This window comes from Coffea arabica, chromosome 10c (assembly GCF_036785885.1).
Source record: "Coffea arabica cultivar ET-39 chromosome 10c, Coffea Arabica ET-39 HiFi, whole genome shotgun sequence".
NCBI classification, from domain to species: Eukaryota; Viridiplantae; Streptophyta; class Magnoliopsida; order Gentianales; family Rubiaceae; genus Coffea; species Coffea arabica.
The window spans coordinates 25,267,234-25,290,525 of NC_092329.1; positions in this window are offsets into that span (position 1 = coordinate 25,267,234).

Here is a 23,292-nt window from a genome sequence, read left to right on the forward strand (position 1 = left end):
AATAAAATTTACTTTTCCAATGTCTCCAATATCATACAAAAGATTCACTAGCTTCAACCAAAACCGCTAGTCTAGAACTTTCCAATTTTCACTTCCAAGAAAATCAAGCATGTGAGGACCCATACAATTCTTTATATTTTTCTGAAAAAAATGCCCTTTTATTTGGAAATTATTCATTTATTATGGCCCTACTACCTAATCACACCACAATAAGTGTAAATGAATATAGAAGTAAGGGTTTTCGTTGTCTGTTTTCAAGTTAGAGCGAATTAGGGTTTTCACGTTTTTCCGTAGTGTGACTATTCGGTACGGAGTGAGGATCAAATTTGGTAGGTAAGAGTGACTTTTGGATGAGGAAATATTATATGATTAGAAGTGATAATAATAAGTTAGTGATTAGAAGGTAAAATCCCTAGTATATGCGATTTAAAAAAAATCGGCTCAAACCGACGGGTATCGATCACTACTGATTGAACCCACCACTTGACCACCACTTCCCTACCACCACATACCCTTGATATTTTTGCAAAATGTCCCCCTCATCCTCAGCCATATAGCCGAAATATGTGGCCAAAATGCAAGGAAAAGAAAGTAAAATTTGGATGGTGACAAGTGTTGGTCATCTATGGTTCCTTGACCAACCCTTTTGTCTTGCCTTCTTATCTCTCATTTCAGCTCATTTTTCCTCATTTTCTTTCTATTTTGGCTGAGAGCAAGGAGAGGCAAAGAGTGAGGAGAGTTTTCAATCTTCTACCTTGAATCCAACCTTTTGAGTGCAACCAAGAAAAACTAAACTGATTAATCACTAGTTTGGAAGCTTGGGAAGCTTAAGGAACCAAAAATTTCAAGGAGAGATGGAGGATCATTCTTGCAAACTCTTGTCTTGAGGTATAATGGCTTATCAACCTTTCTTTCTCCATTAATCATGATTCAGTTGGGTATTAATGTTAGTATTGTGCTTGTGATGCTTGTTTCAAGTGATTTTGATGATTAGATGGATGATTTTTGAGTTAGGGTTTCTTGTGGGTTAGGTGTTGTATGATGTATATATCTAGTATATAATCTTGTAAAGGAGATAGTAGTGGTAGTTTTAAGGAGTAAAAATGTGAATTATAGCTTGAATATAGCAAAATTCCAGATTCCTAGAAATTGTAGCTTCAGTTCTTCCTGATTCCATTTCATTATGTTAGAGGCCGAATTTGTGACGCCCCGAAAGAATGAGTGTGAGAATCCGAAAATTTTTATATATTTTCGAGACATTATTTTGTTTCCTTGTCTATAATTTTATGCCTTTCTTCAATATATTAATTTCTTATACATTTTTATAAGGGAATATAGTTTTCAAATCATTTCCTTGATACAAGTTAGTCCACGTTAAGTTTGAAGTGTATTATCAACATGGGACCCGCTAGTGCGGTAAATGCGATAAATTTTTGACAACTTGTTTGAGTTTTGTATTAAGTGATATTATTTTACAAGGTGCTAGGAGATAATTAGAAGTTACCTATATGGATTAGTATTAGAGAGACAAAGAGATAAGCTCTAAGTAAAAGGTGACAAGTGTCACCATTCAATTCATCCTTGGACTTTCGATCAAAATATTTTTACTTTCTTAAAGCTAATTTTGGCCAATTTATTTCTTCATTTTTAGCTCCTTTGGCCAGCCCTCTCAACAAGAAAAGAAAAGAAAGCTCTCAACTTGTTTCTTCCATTTCTTGCCTTGATCTCACAAACCAACCGTTAAAACTTTGATTTGCTCCATAAAAACCTTTCTCTTGGTAGGATTAAGGTGAGTGGTGAAGTGGTTTGAGAAGCAAAGGTGCTAAGTTGCTTGTTGTCTTGAGGTTACAAGGTGAGTTGTTAAGAATCTTTTCCTTTAGCTTTGATAATGTTCAATTGGTAGCTTTATTGGTTTAATATGATGACATATGGTGTGATTATGGTTTGTTTATGGTTGGAAGTGAAGGTTTGATGAATTTTGATTTATTATTGTTATTTTTTCTGTTTTGTATGAGGATCATGGTTTGATCATGGTATGATAGCTGGTAATGGTATAAAATGAAGCTTGTATATGTTAGTTGAAGTTGGTTGCGGAAAATTTCTGGTTTGATACGAAATTCCAGGTTTAGGGTTTACATTTGCCCTGTTCTGACCGGATTTATTCGAGCATGTTAGAGGCCGAATCAGGTTTAGATTAAAACATGAAAGTTTTAGCAAATGGTGTTAAATATCTGTATACAAAATTTCAGCTTGATCCGAGTATTGTATCATATGAAATGACTGAAATACCCTTGACTGTCCATGAACCCTGTTCCGCGCCCAGATTTCTGTTTTCGTGGAAATTTTCATTTTTGACCATGAAAATGCATGATTTGGCTTTGGAGGTCTTCATAAAAAATGTAGCTTTATGTCTTGGCTTCTAAACACCATAAGATTCATTTCAATCCAATAAGGGTAGGTTCGGTTATGGATATTGTGCCGAAAGGTGTTAAACGGAACTTTTTACGTTAATTGCGATCGTTGCGGAAAATTTACGCTTGAGGGAATGAATTCCGGTTTCTAGGGTTCAATTGGGGATTTTTCTAATGGTGGCTCTTAAGCTTCTAATTAGCTTTGATTGAAGGATATTGTGGCCTAATTGGATATATTTTATTGCTTATTAACCGTATGTGTGATTGGTAATATAATGTAGGTTGGAAATGAAGCATTTATGGGGAAATGCTGTCCGAACTTTGAGACTGTATGATTTCTTTGAGTTGTGATTCAGGGCTTGGACTCGGTTAAGGTAATGATATATGATGGATGGTTTCTGAGCGTGGAGATGAGTGACCCTAAACTGTTTCCAAAGTAGTTTTGAAATGTTTCTTGCATTATTTACTCGTTTGCATATCATGTGTGCCGACATGCGAGTTCATGACATGATTTGGCTTAAATGAGTTCTTGGGGAGTCTTGTACTGAACACCAATGTCTCCACTCCTGTTTATTGTTCATGACATGATTTGGAGTACCAACGTTGCTCCCCCTTATTTTTTTCACGTTAAGTGATCTATTTGAGCATTGGGTGTTTAAGTGCAATGATTTCACTGGCTCACGAGAGCAATAAACGTACATTTGATCTTTGACTCATGACATCATCGAAGTGCATTATCTTGAAATATATTTGATTACCGATTTTACTGGTTACTCACTGAGCTTCTAGCTCACCCCAAAACTATTTTATTCCCCTCCACAGGGCTCGTGGCGAAGGAAAGGCTTGTAGTACTTATTCACGTGGTTGGATGGCTTATATCTTGTACAGTTTATATTTGGAATTGAAGTGGATGTTTGTATACTTTGAATTTTGAACTTCCTCCTATATAATAGTTGGTATTAAGGATCGCATGGATGTATGAAGCGGAAACTAATTCTAAGCGTGGATGCTTCACTTATGATATGTAAATTTGTGGAACATCTGATGTATATTTGAGACTTATATTGTAATTTATTTGAGGACTGTAGTGAACAACTGAGTCCCGGCGAGAGCTGGGCAGGCGGTCCGCCGAACCCTTTGGTTCGCCTTAGGAAAGGTGGGGATGTCATAGAATTAGGCTTAGCACAAAGCATAAAAGTTGTAGAGAATAATATTTTATGGTTGTCTACAAAATTTTAGTTCAATCGGAGCAATGTAGCCTATAAAAAGACAAAAATACCCTGACTGCCATAGGAGTAAAGTCAGTGGACAGTTTTGACAGTACACTAAGTTGGTTGCGTTTGTTCACCTTGATACGCACTGAACTAGTTTTTATCCAAAACATGAAAGTTTTAGTACTATATCTTATCTTTCCAACGCCTCCAAGAACGTCTTAAACGGACTTTGGTAGTTTGAGATATGGCCATTTGAAAGTAGTATAGTTAACTGGCCGGTTAGTTGGAATTTGGTTCTGTGAATTGGGAATTTGACTGGGTTACACTGGAATTTGGACTAAGTGATCTTCATCAAAATTGTAGCCCTTTGTCTTAGATTCGAAACAGTATAAATTGCATCCCAATCCGATAAGCGTAGCTTTGGTTGTGTCCGTTAAGTAAAACCACGTCAAATCTATCTTTTCCTAAACCTCATTTCCGCACATGTCGTTAGCTTGATTTTGTACTTGTATGACCTTGAGTCTATTGAACGACTATTGAAATGAGATTATTTTGTGTGTAACCTTGGGTTTGATTGAGGAAAAGAATGAAACCATAAATGACTGGAAATAGGAAAATACAAAGGGCATGCTGCCCAAATTTACGCTCAAGGGCTAGGTAGACATACTTGCAACTTGAGTAAGGGTTAAGAGTGATTACTACTTGGACCATCTAGGATATTTGTGTCTTCTTTTATCGAGGTATATAAGTAAGAACTTGGCCGAACTTGTACCCTTGAAAAATAAAATAATGACTGCTCGGAGTATGTTTTCCTTGTACTTTCGACTCAAATGGCATTTCCAAATATAAATGTTACAAAGTTTTATAGTTTAAAAAAAAACAAGCAAGTATTTCATGACTACTCTCTAAGTGAATTTCAATTTCTTGATTCTTATTGAACGAAACATCTAAGTTTCGAACCTTAGTCGATTTTTAAAGTTCTTAAGCAAACTTTTATCGCAGATTTGGACTCCAAACCCGGAGTACAACCTGAAAGTGACCAGTAAAGGCACTATATCTTTTGGTGAGTGCTTTCAAATACCGAATTGAACTTGATACTTGTATTTGATACGTGACCAATGTGATTACATGTTATATACGTGAATTGTTAGGGCGATAGTGTACTTTATCGCACTTGCCCTTATGTGATATATACTTATTTATTATTACAACTGATTTGATATACTTGCTTATGATGTACGCACCTCCTGAAATTCCAAAAACCCTGTGGCGAGTTACTCAAGTCGAGCCGGCAAGGGCTTGATCGATTGGGTAACAAACCCTGGGTCTCTTGTTTTGTCGAGTGGAGTGATATCTCCTCGACTAATTGGTATACTCAACTATTACCACCCATGTTTATTGAGGATTTTGGGCCCAGTAGAGGGTGTGAATGGTGGACGGAGAGTAGTGTAAGTGGTGCTCTACTAGATTGGTTACTTACTTAAAGGTTGACGGAGTGTCAACTATTACTTGATCAAGCTCTAGTGATGCACTGGGAATTTGGCTCCTGAGAGCCTTCCGTATCCTTATACTTTGGAATGATTATTGCTTATTGGATTATTGATTCTTCTGAAAAATTTTTACACTCGCTCACTTTGAGAATTGCTACTTGAAGTATTATTGTTCACTTTTATGAACTTTTGATGCCCATTGCTTGCTACGTTGATATTCATATTTTTAAAATGGTCAATTTGTTATTTGGAACCTCACTAGGCTTTTAGCTCATTCCACGCCATTTGTTTTCCTTACAGGGGGTACGAGCGAGGCATGAGACATGTACAGATTAGTGTAGTTTAGTTGTTTTGAATTTTGCATTTGTACTCATGCTAGTACCCTACTAGGGTTGATTGTACTCGAAATATAAACACTTTGAAGTTTTTTTTTTGTGTGTAGAAACTTTGTATCTGGATTTGAGCATCAATGTATATATTAAGTTGAAGTGGATGTGTTATTCATTTTCTATGGATGTACGTTATTTTTCTTGAGCTATGAGTGAATGAGTGAGTCCTGGCGAGAGTTGGGCAGGCGGTCGGTCGAACCCTTTGGTTCGCCTTAGGGGAAGGTGGGGCTGTCACAAAGCAAGCAAACAAGTAGCTCAAATTAAATCAAGTATCACACTTAAAAATGATTTGACATCAAATTTCATTCAAGTGCGCAAACAGGAAGTAAAACACACGTAAAAGGATACAGGAGCTCTCAGGAGCTATTTCCACACTGCTTCACCGATAATCTTGATCCACAATTTTCAAGTATTGACACTCCGTCAACCGAGCAAGTAACAAGTCCGTAGAACCCTACTTTTCACCAAATTTCCATGCACTGTTACATCCCCTGCCGGGCCCGCAAGTCAAATAAGATGTGATATTACTCGAGTATATCCAAGTAAGTCAAATACACGAGCCCAAGGTTCACCAAACTCCTCAACCAAGCCCTTGCTGGCTTGAGTTGAATGGCTAGCAAATGGGTTTTAGGCCTCCCCACAAGCACGAGTGCTCGATGAGACAATGCTCCAATCGACTTAAAATCGATTATAGTACTGAGTCGGTATGAGAGGCACCTCCCACCCGAACAGGGTGTGATACATGCTGCCACTCATTGTTTATGAGTTACAAGCATGTTCGAGTACAAGTGCAAGTCACGCAAATTCATATAACAAATAGCGAGTATTCGAGAAGGAGAGGACAAGGGCAATAAAGTGCATCCTTGCCTCGGCAAGTTCACAAATCATAACACTTGTACAAATATCATTTCAATCATAGCACATAAAACATGCACTTGACACTCACCAAAAGTCAAGGGCAAAGCAAGAGCAAAAGCAAGATGTCAGACAAGCTCCCTGGTGTCCACGTGACTACCTGAGACATGTACAATCACGATTACCTAGGTATTCGACCAGGGCTAATAAGAGAAAAACAAATCCTCTTGCTACCTCAAGTCGAGTTAAAAGAGACTTTCTTCTTAATCATTGAAATAACACTAAAGGGAAACTCAAAAGTCATTTTCAAGTCAAGTCATGGAAAGAAATTTTGATTTCAAAAAGGGATTACCATACTTAATTTTGGCACGAAAATCGGAGAAAGGAAAAATGATTTTCATATCATAAACCTTCTAATCCTATGCCCAAGTTTTAGAATATAAAGGAGCGTTCACGTTTTCTAAACTTATGGAGTCAAAATCCATCAAAACGCTACTTATTTTCATAGTAAATGTTGAAATTAGAAGTTCAAGTTTCAAATATAAAACTAGTGAAGTTCCTCAAGAATTACTCTAACAAATCGCTCCAATTTATGTTTCATTTTCATGGAAACCAAGGGCATAAAACTAGTGTGATGACTTGAAAATTTGTTATATTTTCTTATAATTCTCTCTTATTTTGAAGAAGTTAATTTATAATTCCTTTTACTACTAAATTTACTCCCTCAATAGTTGTAATAAATAATAGAATCGAGAGTTTTACTTTTATGTTTATAATTAGAGTAAACTAGGATTTTTGTGCACTTTGGTCCTGTGATCACTTGGTGAGGTATGTGTACTACATTTAGTGGATAAGAGTGAGTATTAGGTAAGAGAAAGTGTGTGATTAGAAGTGCTAATGATAAGTTAATGAATCATAAGTTAAAACAAAAGTATAAGGGAGTTAAGGAAAATAGGATTGAACCGACATGCACCGTTTGTTACCGATTGAGTACACCACTTGACCAATACTTTCTTACCCTAATCTCCTTGTTTTTATTTCACTTAATCCTCCCTAAATTAACCCTTAAGTCAGCCAAAATTGTTGACCAAAAACAAGAGGAAAAGAAAAAAAAAAGAAGGAAAACTTGGTTGCCAAGTGTTGGCAATCCAAGATAGCTTTGACCAAATGAGTTTTCTTTCTTCTTATCTTTTTTCTTGTTCCATTTTTCTTCATTTTTATCTTGTGTTGTCCGAAACTTGGAGATAAAAAAAACAGAGAGAGAGCTTCAATTTCCATCTTGATTCTTGCCTTGTTTGAGTTGAAATCACAAAATAAACCGAACAAACTTGCAACAAGGTGACAAGGAAGCTTGGGTGGAGTGATCTTGCATAGGCAGCCTTGGTTTTGTGTTTTTCCTTGAGGTTTGAAGCTATTAAGCTAAGAAACTCTTCTTATCTCTCTTATCTTGCAATTTATTGGATAGATGACTTGAATATGGAAGTTTTATGGATGATATCATGGATTTGTAAAGTTGGTGAAATTTTCAAGCTTTGGTTTGTATTTTTCAGCCATGAAATGATAGTATCTAGTTTTGATATAGACTTGAGAGTGTTAATATGAAAATTTATAGCTTTAGTGTGAATTTTTAGCTTCAAAGTAGAATTTTCTAGCTTTAATTGCAAATTTCCAACTTAGGGTTTCAAATTTCGAGCTTTGGTATTGTGATGATTATTGCTAGAAATGAGTTACAATTGGATGGTTTATGGACTAGATTAAGAGCTATCTTTATATTCTTACTTGTAGTGTTGATTTGGGGCTTATTTGGAAAGAAAATAAAGCCTTGAATGGCTGAAAAAATTGGTAAACACAAAGGAAATCTGCCCAATTTTCTTTCGTGGAATAAGTGAGTGAATGTGGAAATAAGTGTGTGACTTGTGAGTGATTTGGGACTTAGTTATGTAGAGATCCTTAAGTTGACCTTGTGAGTGATTTATAAGCTAAAATTTTGCCAAAAGTGTATATTTTTCGAAGACAAAGTAGCGACCACTTTAAACAAGATTTTCTCGTCTCTTATACCAAGTTGCGAATTTAAACGTTTTAATCGCTTCTTTATCGAAACCAAAAGAGCGAGCATGAATTTTCTAGGATTTGATACGTAAAATGAATACTACTTAAACGAGTTTCATTTACTTGATTTTCTTTAAGCTAAACTCCCATATTTTGAAACCCTAGTTGATTGCAAATTGTTAAACGGTATTTTATCACAGATTTGGACTCCAGCCAGGGAGTTGAACCTGAACTTGGTTTTGGAAAGCAATTGGTGAGTGTTTCCAAATGCATGTTTGAACTTATTACTTGAATGAATCACTTTGTTTGAAAAGGCAATGGTGTACTTTATTGCACTTGCCATAATATGACTTATTACTGTGTATTGGTTACAAATGGTTTGATATATATATGTGCATGACTTGAATACTGCCAGGGATCCTAACCTTATTTGTTAGACAGTTGAATTGAGCCAGTAAGGGCTTGGTCGAGGAGACAGGCGAGTCATAGGTACTGTTTATTGTTTATTGTGTAATCCGTAGAACCCCACTTTTAACCAAATTTCCGTCCACCGTTACACCCCCTGCCTGGCCCGAAAGTCAAACAAGATGTGATATTACTCGAGTATATCCAAGCAACTCAAGTACACGAGCCCAAGGTTCACCAAAGTCCGTAACTAAGCCCTTGTTGGCTTGAGTTGAATGGCTAGCCATTGGGTTTTGGGCGTCCCCACAAGCACGAGTGGTCGATGAGACAACGCTCCAATCTACTTAAAATCGGTCATAGTATTGAGTTGGTATGAGAGGCACCTCCTACCCGAATAGGGTGTGGTACATGCTGCCGCTCAGTACTAACGAATTATGAGCATGTTCAAGTACAAGTGTGTGATAGCCCCACCTTCCCCTAAGGCGTACCAAAGGGGTTAGTGGACTGCCTACCCAGTTCTTGCCAGGACTACTAGGATAGTTATAAACAATCTAAAATGTTCCGGAAGACATTAGCGCGCATAAACGATTCAAAATCGCGAAACGAAAAACGAAAAATGAAACCGCAAATGAATAGTGACTGCCACGTCACAATCCAGCCAGAACCCAATCGAATACCGATAACGTTATATAACTCTAGAGAATGAACATTTTCAAACCAAATATGATACATGAACATGGTTAAACAGTTTTATACACATACGTTTGTAATTTACAAATCAAAAGGGAAATATTTGGATCAAAGTACATTTAGGGTTTTTCCAACCATCGAGGAGCTTTACAAAAGAATATATTAAAACTAGCTCAACACGTGCTTCAAAACATCAGAGTCTCCAAAAGGTTGTTCCCTGTAAGGAAAACAAAATCTAACAAAGTGAGCTTTCACCCAATGAGGTACCATCACTCAGGCATTCAAGGTGCACATAATCACAATGAAACTCAATTCAAATACGTTCATCAAGTGAGCAAAACTAACACCACACAATAAATGAGAGAAAAGGATACGGATGGCTCTCAGGAGCCCTTTTCCACTTTTGCCATACTTGATCTCACCTCATTGACTCTCCGTCAATGTATAAAGAGTAACCAATACCGTAGACTCCACTTTTTTTCAATTTCCATCCACCTAACATACCTCTTACCGGGCCTGAACTCCAACCAGATCAGAAATGGCAATACTCGAGTATACCGGAATCAAGAGTCTCAAACCCAATGATTCCATAGAAACAGTCCCCATGGCTTGTCAATTTCCTTGACTATACCCTTGCTGGCTCGATTCAATTGACCACCAATGGGATTGAGCTCAGAGTCAACAATAAAAGTCGTTGGATACACGTCCAAATGACACCAGTTCAAGTATAATCAAGAGAATTTCAAGTGATACAGTAAACAGTCAAATAAGCCATAGAGTACAAGAGTGATAAAGTACACCCACGTCTCAACCAATATCATCAGTAAACACAAGCATTCCAATCATAGATTTCAAGTATAACAAAGCCATGAAGTAACAATCATATGAGTAGTATGCTCACCAATCAAACAAAGAGATTTCACAAATTTTTGCCCAACGAGCTCCTTGGGTCACCGGCACGCCCTAAAACATTCAAGAAAACACAATGAGACTCGAACACGAGTCATAAACCTAATCCACATACTACTAATGCAAAGCCAAAAGAATTTGAAAGTGAAAATAAGGAACACTTGGTGCTAAAGGTTTAGACAATCCCAAAGTCAGTCATGTCCACTCACAACAAGCCAATTACAATGAAATCACCTAGACTTAAAAATTGGACAGCATTTCCCCTAAAATTTCAGATTTTCCATCCTACAAACAATCATTTATATTCCTCCAACACAACCACAATTACAATTACAAGTCATAACCCATTCAATACACCTTATTAGGGTTACAATGCCCTTTAAACAAAGCCAAATCAAGAGTTCCACAACAACCTAAGAAAAGCCCCAAATTGCAACCCTAAATCTGAAATTTCCGCACAAAGCTGAAATTTTCCGCAAATAACTACAATTAACACACCAAAGCTCCACTTTAGACCATATCAAGCCATAATCCATGGCCAATCAACACTTATCGTATCAAATTAGAAAAATCATGAATAAAATTAGAAACTTCACAAACTCCACTTAAAACCATAAAGTCTTCCACAAAATAACATTTTTAGCCACCACAAGGCACTAATAAACCATTATTAAGAACAAACCATGAATTTCTACACAACATACCTTGACACCTCAAGAAAGGTAGTAGCTTAGGTTTCTTTCTTCCAAAACAACTCCACCACCTTCTGCAATCTTACCTAGTAAAGGATTTTTATGGAGTGATTTCAAGTTTTGGTGGTTGAATCACAAGATTGGTGCAAGAAATAGATGAAATAAGTTGAAGGTTCCTTTCTCTTTTATCTCTATGGAGTTCGGCCAAGAGGATGAAGATGATGATGATTTTTGGTCAATTTTTGGTATTTAGTAAAGTTAGTGAATAGTGGTCAAAGTCAAGTTCGAATTAAAAAGTGACACATGGCACCTTGTAGGTTTAAAGTTATCCTTTTGTCTCTTCAAGATTAAACCATCTAAGTAATCTCTAATTACTTCTTAATGTGACGACCCCACCTCCCCCTAAGCCGAACCAGAGGATTCGGCGGGCCGCCTGCCCGGCTCTCGCCGGGACTCAGTCCTTCACTAAAGTCCTCAAATGAATTACAAGAATAAACCTCAAATATTACATCCAATGTTCCCACAATTACACATCCAAGTCTCCAATAATTACATGTTACAAATGCAGCGGAAACTAATTCCCAACTATACATCAAATGATTCCAAATCCAAAACTGTACAAGATATAGGCCATCCATTCACGTGAATAAGCACAACAAGTCGTACCTTCGCCACCAGCCCTGTGGAGGGGAATAAAATATTTTTGGGGTGAGCTAGAAGCTCAGCGAGTAACCAGAAAATCAGTAATCAAATCGGTTTAACAATATTTTTTTTCAATGATGTCATAAATCAAATGATAAGTCCAGAAACGATTACAGCATTTACAAAACATTAAATATGGAGTATCAATAATTCAAGAAACATGTACAATGGAAAGCGATAGTAACATTCATGAAAAGGATACGTTCATTTTTTTTATAAATAATCCCTCGTTCATCTTTTTATTCGTTCATCTTTTTTTTTTCCGAACGTTGGCCGGTCTCCACCCATCCGGACGTAGCCGGACTCCACCCATCCGGACGTAGCCGGACTACAAGGTAATACTCGAGTATACCAAATTCACCCAGGGTCACCATATCGCCCGACCGAGTCCGCTTCTGGCTCGAGTCGATCGGTAACGAAGGGCAGGGCCCAATTCAGCCAAACGGCTTACATTCATGCGCAACTAGCATTTAATCATTAATCATTGAAAATTTCATATTTATTTGGGTCGAGTGCGATAAAGTACACACTCGCCTAGAAAACTCGTTTTAACAATCATTGAAAGCACTTAACATATTATCAATCAATAATAACAAGCCAATAAATCAAGTGATATAGCAAACAAGGAACACTTATATGCAAGCTGTGACGACCCCACCTCCCCCTAAGGCGTACCAAAGGGTTCGGCGCACCGCCTGCCCAACTCTCGCCAGGACTCACTCACTATCTCTATCGAATAATGTACACACAACCATGAACCATAAATAACAATCCCAATTCAAGCTTATAATGTACATTGATAGAAATCGAGGTACAAAGTCTCAATATACTCAAACTGGTTCAAGGCGTACACAATCCAAATACAAAACATTCTATTCGAGGAATAGCACGAGTACAAGTCAAAAATCAAACAACTAGTCTATGCTAGACCTTACATATCTCGCACCTCGCTCGTACCCCTGAAAGGAAAACAAATGGAGTGGAATGAGCTAAAAGCCCAGTGAGGTTCCAAATAGCAAATTGACCATTATTTATAAGTACGAGTTTTCGATATAGCAAAGTAACGAGCATAAAGTGTTCATAAATGTGAACAGTAACACGTCAAGTAGCAATCTTGAAATGAGCAAATGTAGAAGTTTTTCAAAAGAAACAATAATCCAATAAACAATAAGTATTCCAAATCATAAGGATACGGATGGCTCTCAGGAGCCAAATTCCCCTTTTCATTACCAGGAGCTTGATCACGTAGTAGTTGACACTCCGTCAACTTTCAAGTAAGTAACCAATCCAGTAGAACACCACTTAAACGACTCTCCGTCCACCGTTCAACCCCCAGCTGGGCCCAAAATCCTCAAGAACATGGGTGGTAATACTCGAGTATACCGATTAGTCGAGGAGATATCACTCCACTCGACAATACAAGAGACCCAGGGTTCGTTACCCAATCGACCAAGCCCTTGCCGGCTCGACTAGAGTAACTCGCCACAGGGTTTCTGGAATTCCAGGAAGTGCGCGCATCATAATCAAGTATATCAAGTCAATTGCAACAATAAACAAGTATATCACATAAGGGCAAGTGCGATAAAGTACACTCTTGCCCTTACAATTCACGTATATAACATGTAATCAGATTGGTCACGTATCAAGTTCAAGTATCAAGTTCAATTCGGTATTTGAAAGCACTCACCCAAAAGATATAGTGCTACTGGTCACTTTCAGGTTATACTCCGAGTATTACCACCCATGTTCTTGAGGATTTTGGGCCCAGCTGGGGGTTGAACGGTGGACGGAGAGTCGTTTAAGTGGTGTTCTACTGGATTGGTTACTTACTTGAAAGTTGACGGAGTGTCAACTACTACGTGATCAAGCTCCTGGTAATGAAAAGGGGAATTTGGCTCCTGAGAGCCATCCGTATCCTTATGATTTGGAATACTTATTGTTTATTGGATTATTGTTTCTTTTGAAAAACTTCTACATTTGCTCATTTCAAGATTGCTACTTGACGTGTTACTGTTCACATTTACGAACACTTTATGCTCGTTACTTTGCTATATCGAAAACTCGTACTTATAAATAATGGTCAATTTGCTATTTGGAACCTCACTGGGCTTTTAGCTCATTCCACTCCATTTGTTTTCCTTTCAGGGGTACGAGCGAGGTGCGAGATATGTAAGGTCTAGCATAGACTAGTTGTTTGATTTTTGACTTGTACTCGTGCTATTCCTCGAATAGAATGTTTTGTATTTGGATTGTATACGCCTTGAACCAGTTTGAGTATATTGAGACTTTGTACCTCGATTTCTATCAATGTACATTATAAGCTTGAATTGGGATTGTTATTTATGGTTCATGGTTGTGTGTACATTATTCGATAGAGATAGTGAGTGAGTCCTGGCGAGAGCTGGGCAGGCGGTCCGCCGAACCCTTTGGTACGCCTTAGGGGGAGGTGGGGTCGTCACAGATGGTATCAGAGCTAAATCAGAATGGATCCTGGTCAAAAATCGTGATAAACTGGACTGAACTGAAGAAACGGACTACTGGGAAATTCTTAAAGCAGTAGGGGTATTTTGGACTTTTCACGTTCTGCGTTGCTCCGATTGAGCTGAAATTTTATAGGAACCTATAAAACACCATTCTCTACAACTTTCCTTCTTTGACCAAAGGCCAATTCGGCCTCTAACAGACAGATACAATTTCGGACAGAATGCTTGGGAAATTTTCCAGAAATCTGGAATTTTTAGCTCTAAGTGTAGTTTCCTCAAATTTCTGGTTCCAATCACCACTAAACAACCTTATATAACTTTAATTGCAACATTCATGCATCATACATCAACTTGAGCAGAAAATCAGGAACCCTAGTTCATCAAATAAATTGGGGAAAACTACTAAAACATGCTCATCATCCATAATCTCACCATAAAATCAAGTTACTAGGCTTAATATAACAAGATTAGAAGTAAAACTTGGAGAGATAAACTCTCTTACCTTGAATAAAAGTCACCAAGAGTAGCACAAGCTCTCCCCTTCAAGAATCACACCACAACTCACTAGCTAGTCACTCAAGAACAAGTTTAATCGGTTTACTTTGTTTATTTTCTCACTAAGTTGTTGGATTTGAAGATGAAATGGAAGGTTTGCTCTCTTGTTTTTCCTCTCTCTCACTCACGGTTCTTCAGCAGCAAAATGAAGAGGAATGAAGCTAAGTGTTGGTCTTATAAGAAGTAAGAAGGTTAGAGTTAATTATGACCACAAATTTCTACTAACACTTGGACTAATCTTGTCCACTAATTTTTCTCTTTCTTCCCCTTGCTTCTTAGCCACAAATTTCGGTCCTTCTTAGCTGAATATAAGAAGATATTTTGGCTCAAATATCAATGAGCTTGTGGTGCAAGAAAGTGGTAGTCCAGTGGTGCGTTCAAACGGTAGTGCGCGGGACCCGCCGGTTCGCGCCGTTTTCTTAAAAACTCACGTACTAGGTTTTTTTTTCTTTCCATTCACTAACCTTGTCTCATGGCTACTACTCACATATTATTTCTCACTTAAAAGTCACTTTTAATCATCAAATTGATCCTTGGCCAGTACCGAAAATTCATCCGGCGGAAAAATCGAAAAACCCTAATTTTGCTCAAATCTTGAAACCGAAGTGTAAAACCCTATTTCCAGGTTCATCTGCACTTATTGTTGAAAAATTGGGTAGTAGGGCCTTAATAAATAATAATTTTCAAATAAAAGGAAATTTTTTAAGAAAACGTGAGGAATTTACAATTTCAGTAATTAACATTAGAATCTATAGTAAAATATGAAAGATTTAAGAAACCGTTTAGTCACAAGTAAACTAGGGTTTTTTTTGATTAAAACATTAGGGTTTCTAGTCGTTTAAAACGAAATAAGGTTTTAAATCAAACCCGAAGAAATATACTTTAATATTTTCTTCACAAACAACCTCCTAATATTCGGGATGTTACAATCTCCCCTCCTTAAAAGAATTTCGCCCTCGAAATTCCAACGGGTACTAAGAGTCCTTTAAAGTCAATCAGGTACTAGAAATCACTCCAATCCCTTATATATGACCTTATCATTTAGTAAAGAGCTAAGAGATAACCAAATAGATCATGCAAAAAGGGCTCAATTCACATAACTAGCCCTGAGTTGAAAGTAAAGTCTCAGATATTCGAAAAATTTAGAACATGGCTTAGCCTCAAGTCGAAAATTTCTCAAGTCGAAAAATTTACCCCTGGCGGTGCTTGGAAACACAACAGGCAAAGGCTCACCAGAGAATTTTAGTTCAACCGCTACAGAGGAGAAGTAGCTGGTCTACAGCCCCACAAATACGAATAAGTTCAAAAGCAAGGTCAAAGCAGGGTTCAAACATATAAGTTCAAAAGTAGATTCAATTACTTCAAGTTCAAGAAGCACGGGTACAAATAAGAACTCACTCGACTAGCCTATACCCAGCAATTCACATTCTCAAACAGTCGCTGAATTCAAATCCACATATAGGTCATATTACTCATGTGTAAAAATCAAATCAGGTCCATTACATGTACGTAAGAGCACACTCGCCAAAACAAGTTCAAGTCCCAAATGAGCTCATTTTAGTCTGTCTCAGACAGTTCAAGTATTGCAAACCCCTTTGATTGGTCCAACAACAAGGTTAAATGTTAGAATCATCCACGCTTTAACCTTTCCATCAAAACTCACCTCAAGTGCAATCAAGATACAGACCCTTATTCTAACGCACTTTACTATATGATACCCAAGTACAAGAATCCACAATAAGACAATTCACAACTCGAGCCGGCCGGTCCCAAGAGTAAATCATCCATATTAGAGATTCCTACCTGGCATAACTAACTAAGGTCTCCAACAATAGACAATTGTTCCATACTTAACAAGTCAATTCCCACAGTCCGAGAACCCTCTCCCGGCACGAGCTCAATAGGAGATATCACTCCACTCGACAATACAAGAGACCCAGGGTTCGTTACCCAATCGACCAAGCCCTTGCCGGCTCGACTAGAGTAACTCGCCACAGGGTTTCTGGAATTCCAGGAAGTGCGCGCATCATAATCAAGTATATCAAGTCAATTGCAACAATAAACAAGTATATCACATAAGGGCAAGTGCGATAAAGTACACTCTTGCCCTTACAATTCACGTATATAACATGTAATCAGATTGGTCACGTATCAAGTTCAAGTATCAAGTTCAATTCGGTATTTGAAAGCACTCACCCAAAAGATATAGTGCTACTGGTCACTTTCAGGTTATACTCCGAGTATTACCACCCATGTTCTTGAGGATTTTGGGCCCAGCTGGGGGTTGAACGGTGGACGGAGAGTCGTTTAAGTGGTGTTCTACTGGATTGGTTACTTACTTGAAAGTTGACGGAGTGTCAACTACTACGTGATCAAGCTCCTGGTAATGAAAAGGGGAATTTGGCTCCTGAGAGCCATCCGTATCCTTATGATTTGGAATACTTATTGTTTATTGGATTATTGTTTCTTTTGAAAAACTTCTACATTTGCTCATTTCAAGATTGCTACTTGACGTGTTACTGTTCACATTTACGAACACTTTATGCTCGTTACTTTGCTATATCGAAAACTCGTACTTATAAATAATGGTCAATTTGCTATTTGGAACCTCACTGGGCTTTTAGCTCATTCCACTCCATTTGTTTTCCTTTCAGGGGTACGAGCGAGGTGCGAGATATGTAAGGTCTAGCATAGACTAGTTGTTTGATTTTTGACTTGTACTCGTGCTATTCCTCGAATAGAATGTTTTGTATTTGGATTGTATACGCCTTGAACCAGTTTGAGTATATTGAGACTTTGTACCTCGATTTCTATCAATGTACATTATAAGCTTGAATTGGGATTGTTATTTATGGTTCATGGTTGTGTGTACATTATTCGATAGAGATAGTGAGTGAGTCCTGGCGAGAGCTGGGCAGGCGGTCCGCCGAACCCTTTGGTACGCCTTAGGGGGAGGTGGGGTCGTCACAGATGGTATCAGAGCTAAATCAGAATGGATCCTGGTCAAAAATCGTGATAAACTGGACTGAACTGAAGAAACGGACTACTGGGAAATTCTTAAAGCAGTAGGGGTATTTTGGACTTTTCACGTTCTGCGTTGCTCCGATTGAGCTGAAATTTTATAGGAACCTATAAAACACCATTCTCTACAACTTTCCTTCTTTGACCAAAGGCCAATTCGGCCTCTAACAGACAGATACAATTTCGGACAGAATGCTTGGGAAATTTTCCAGAAATCTGGAATTTTTAGCTCTAAGTGTAGTTTCCTCAAATTTCTGGTTCCAATCACCACTAAACAACCTTATATAACTTTAATTGCAACATTCATGCATCATACATCAACTTGAGCAGAAAATCAGGAACCCTAGTTCATCAAATAAATTGGGGAAAACTACTAAAACATGCTCATCATCCATAATCTCACCATAAAATCAAGTTACTAGGCTTAATATAACAAGATTAGAAGTAAAACTTGGAGAGATAAACTCTCTTACCTTGAATAAAAGTCACCAAGAGTAGCACAAGCTCTCCCCTTCAAGAATCACACCACAACTCACTAGCTAGTCACTCAAGAACAAGTTTAATCGGTTTACTTTGTTTATTTTCTCACTAAGTTGTTGGATTTGAAGATGAAATGGAAGGTTTGCTCTCTTGTTTTTCCTCTCTCTCACTCACGGTTCTTCAGCAGCAAAATGAAGAGGAATGAAGCTAAGTGTTGGTCTTATAAGAAGTAAGAAGGTTAGAGTTAATTATGACCACAAATTTCTACTAACACTTGGACTAATCTTGTCCACTAATTTTTCTCTTTCTTCCCCTTGCTTCTTAGCCACAAATTTCGGTCCTTCTTAGCTGAATATAAGAAGATATTTTGGCTCAAATATCAATGAGCTTGTGGTGCAAGAAAGTGGTAGTCCAGTGGTGCGTTCAAACGGTAGTGCGCGGGACCCGCCGGTTCGCGCCGTTTTCTTAAAAACTCACGTACTAGGTTTTTTTTTCTTTCCATTCACTAACCTTGTCTCATGGCTACTACTCACATATTATTTCTCACTTAAAAGTCACTTTTAATCATCAAATTGATCCTTGGCCAGTACCGAAAATTCATCCGGCGGAAAAATCGAAAAACCCTAATTTTGCTCAAATCTTGAAACCGAAGTGTAAAACCCTATTTCCAGGTTCATCTGCACTTATTGTTGAACAATTGGGTAGTAGGGCCTTAATAAATAATAATTTTCAAATAAAAGGAAATTTTTTAAGAAAACGTGAGGAATTTACAATTTCAGTAATTAACATTAGAATCTCTAGTAAAATATGAAAGATTTAAGAAACCGTTTAGTCACAAGTAAACTAGGGTTTTTTTTGATTAAAACATTAGGGTTTCTAGTCGTTTAAAACGAAATAAGGTTTTAAATCAAACCCGAAGAAATATACTTTAATATTTTCTTCACAAACAACCTCCTAATATTCGGGATGTTACACAAGCACGCATGATATGCAAGAAAACAGTTCAAAAGTAACATTGGAAACAGTTTAAAGGTAAATAATGCAAAAAAAACGGTTCATAAATAACTTTAGAAATAGTTTGAGGTCACTCACCTCCATGGCTCAGAAATCATCCATCAAAAATCATTGCCTTGCTCAAACCCAAGTCTTAGATCACAAACTCAATGCAAACAAATCCTTTAAAAGTTCGGACAGCACTTCCCCTAAATTTGCTTACTTTTCCAGCCGTCACGGCTTCATGATTTCCTCATTCCAACCCAAAGGTACACACACAACAACAAGTTCATCCAATAGCCATTCAGCAAGCTCCAAGTAGTACTAGTACAAGTCAAGCTAGGGAAAAGTCCGGAAATGAAAGTTAAGCTCAAAACCAGAAAAATAACTTTCGACATCCTTTTGCGGTAATGGCACCAAAGGCACTACGATTGTCGGATGATGGTGCAAGATACACCGTTTCGAAGCTAAGAGATAGGGATACAATATTACAGAAGGTCACGCAATCCTGTTTCGAGTGTAACAAGGTCAAAAATGCAAGATACTACACCAGAATCACAAAAACAGATTCACAGAACGCATTCTAGCAGAAACATCATAACTCAGGCTCTCCAAGTCCAAATTCAGAAATTCCAAAACCAGCTGAAAGCTAAGAAACAGGGCTAAATTTCATCAGAAGGCCTCAACATCCAATTCGGAAGCAATTCCAGCCAAAACAACCAATTACAGTCACAAATCCCAATTTCGGGTAAACCAGAACAGCAATAGTAATTTCGACTTTTCTCACTCTACGCTACTCCGATTGACCTGAAATTTTGTAGGCACCTCTAAAATGTCATTCCCTACAACTTTCATGTTTTAAGATAAGGCCAATTCGGCCTCTATATAGGACCTAAAAATTCAGACAGAATGTTCATCACAAAACCCTCACTTTTCAATTTTTGGTCCAAAACGGAAATTGGTTGCAATTAATCACTTTTTCCACCTCCTAGAGTCATTAAACATCATTTACAATCATCATACATGACCCCATAATCATATCCATATGAAAACAGAAAAATCCCGAATAATAATAAAACTTCACCAATTCAACCAAAAATCACAATATAATCCATAAAGTTGCACCTTATACCACCACTAATCATCAATTAAGCATCATTAGAGGGAGGAGAGGGGTCCTTCACAACTCACCTTAGCAATACAAGAGATAGAGCAACTAGCCACCTTAGTCTTCCAAACCACTTCACAACCAACCTTAATACCACTAAACTAAGAGGTTTTATGGAGGAAATCCAAGTTTAATCGGTTAAATTGTTTGATTGGAGCAAGAAATGAAGAAGTAAGATGAAAGCTTTCCTTTCTTTTCTCCTTGTGAAGCTCAGCCAAGATGATGATGAATGAAGGTAATTTTGGATCAATTTGGTACTTATTTGGTAAAGGTAGTAAGACGGTCAAATGTCAAAGTCCAACCTTCAATAACAAGATGACACTTGTCACCCTTTAAGCTTGAGATTATCTTCTTGTCTCTCCAAGACAAATATCTTAACACCTTGTAAAATAATATCACTCAATACAAAATTCCTACAAGTCGTCAAAAATATAATGCATTTACCGCACTAGCGGGTCCCGCGTTCATAATACGCTCTTAATTTCTCAAAAACTAACCGATACTAGAAAAATCATTTTAAAACTATCTTTGCTCATAAACTTTATCTGGGAAATTTTTCTAATCAAGAAAATGTAGAAAAGGCGAGCGTTAAAAAAATAAACCCTAGAAAATTAGAAAATTTCCGAGTTCTCAAACTCATTTTTTTCGGGGCGTCACAATCTCCCCTCCTTAAAAGAATGTCGTCCTCGACATTCGCTCTTGTACCAATCAAGTCAAGACATCCCGCAAGAATCACTAATATTGCAAACCAAACCCACAGTCCGGCATCCTAAACTTCAAGCCTAGGATACACTACAGAGATCTGAAGCCTAAGCTCTGATACCAACTGTGACGACACCACCTCCTCCTAAGGCGAACCAGAGGGTTCAGCGGGCCGCCTGCCCGGCTCTCGCCGGGACTCAGTCGTTCACTAAAGTCCTCAAATGAATTACAAGAATAAACCTCAAATATTACATCAAATGTTCCCACAATTACACATCCAAGTCTCCAATAATTACATGTCACAATTGCAGCGGAAACTAATTCCCAACTATACATCAAATGATTCCAAATCCAAAACTGTACAAGATATAGGCCATCCATTCACGTGAATAAGCACAACAAGTCGTGCCTTCACCACGAGCCCTGTGGAGGGGAATAAAATATTTTTGGGGTGAGCTAGAAGCTCAGCGAGTAACCAGAAAATCAGTAATCAAATCGGTTTAACAATATTTCTTTTCAATGATGTCATAAATCAAATGATAAGTCCAGAAACGATTACAGCATTTACAAAACATTAAATATGGAGTATCAATAATTCAAGAAACATGTACAATGGAAAGCGATAGTAACATTCATGAAAAAGATACGTTCATTTTTTTTATAAATAATCCCTCATTCATCTTTTTATTCGTTCATCTTTTTTTTTTCCGGACGTTGGCCGGTCTCCACCCATCCGGACGTAGCCGGACTCCACCCATCCAGACGTAGCCGGACTACAAGGTAATACTCGAGTATACCAAATTCACCCAGGGTCACCATATCGCCCGACTGAGTCCGCTTCTGACTCGAGTCGATAGGTAACGAAGGGCAGGGCCCAATTCAGCCAAACGGCTTACATTCATGCGCAACTAGCATTTAATCATTAATCATTGAAAATTTCATATTTATTTGGGTCGAGTGCGATAAAGTACATACTCGCCTAGAAAACTCGTTTTAACAATCATTGAAAGCACTTAACATATTATCAATCAATAATAACAAGCCAATAAATCAAGTGATATAGCAAACAAGGAACACTTATATGCAAGCACGCATGATATGCAAGAAAACAGTTCAAAAGTAACATTGGAAACAGTTTAAAGGTAAATAATGCAAAAAAACGGTTCATAAATAATTTTAGAAATAGTTTGAGGTCACTCACCTCCATGGCTCAGAAATCATCCATCAAAAATCATTGCCTTGCTCAAACCCAAGTCTTAGATCACAAACTCAATGCAAACAAATCCTTTAAAAGTTCGGACAGCACTTCCCCTAAATTTGCTTACTTTTCCAGCCGTCACGGCTTCATGATTTCCTCATTCCAACCCAAAGGTACACACACAACAACAAGTTCATCCAATAGCCATTCAGCAAGCTCCAAGTAGTACTAGTACAAGTCAAGCTAGGGAAAAGTCCGGAAATGAAAGTTAAGCTCAAAACCAGAAAAATAGCTTTCGACATCCTTTTGCGGTAATGGCACCAAAGGCACTACGATTGTCGGATGATGGTGCAAGATACACCGTTTCGAATCTAAGAGATAGGGATACAATATTACAGAAGGTCACGCAATCCTGTTTCGAGTGTAACAAGGTCAAAAATGCAAGATACTACACCAGAATCACAAAAACAGATTCACAGAACGCATTCTAGCAGAAACATCATAACTCAGGCTCTCCAAGTCCAAATCCAGAAATTCCAAAACCAGCTGAAAGCTAAGAAACAGGGCTAAATTTCATCAGAAGGCCTCAACATCCAATTCGGAAGCAATTCCAGCCAAAACAACCAATTACAGTCACAAATCCCAATTTCAGGTAAACCAGAACAGCAATAGTAATTTCGACTTTTCTCACTCTACGCTACTCCGATTGACCTGAAATTTTGTAGGCACCTCTAAAATGTCATTCCCTACAACTTTCATGTTTTAAGACAAGGCCAATTCGGCCTCTATATAGGACCTAAAAATTCGGACAGAATGTTCATCACAAAACCCTCACTTTTCAATTTTTGGTCCAAAACGGAAATTGGTTGCAATTAATCACTTTTTC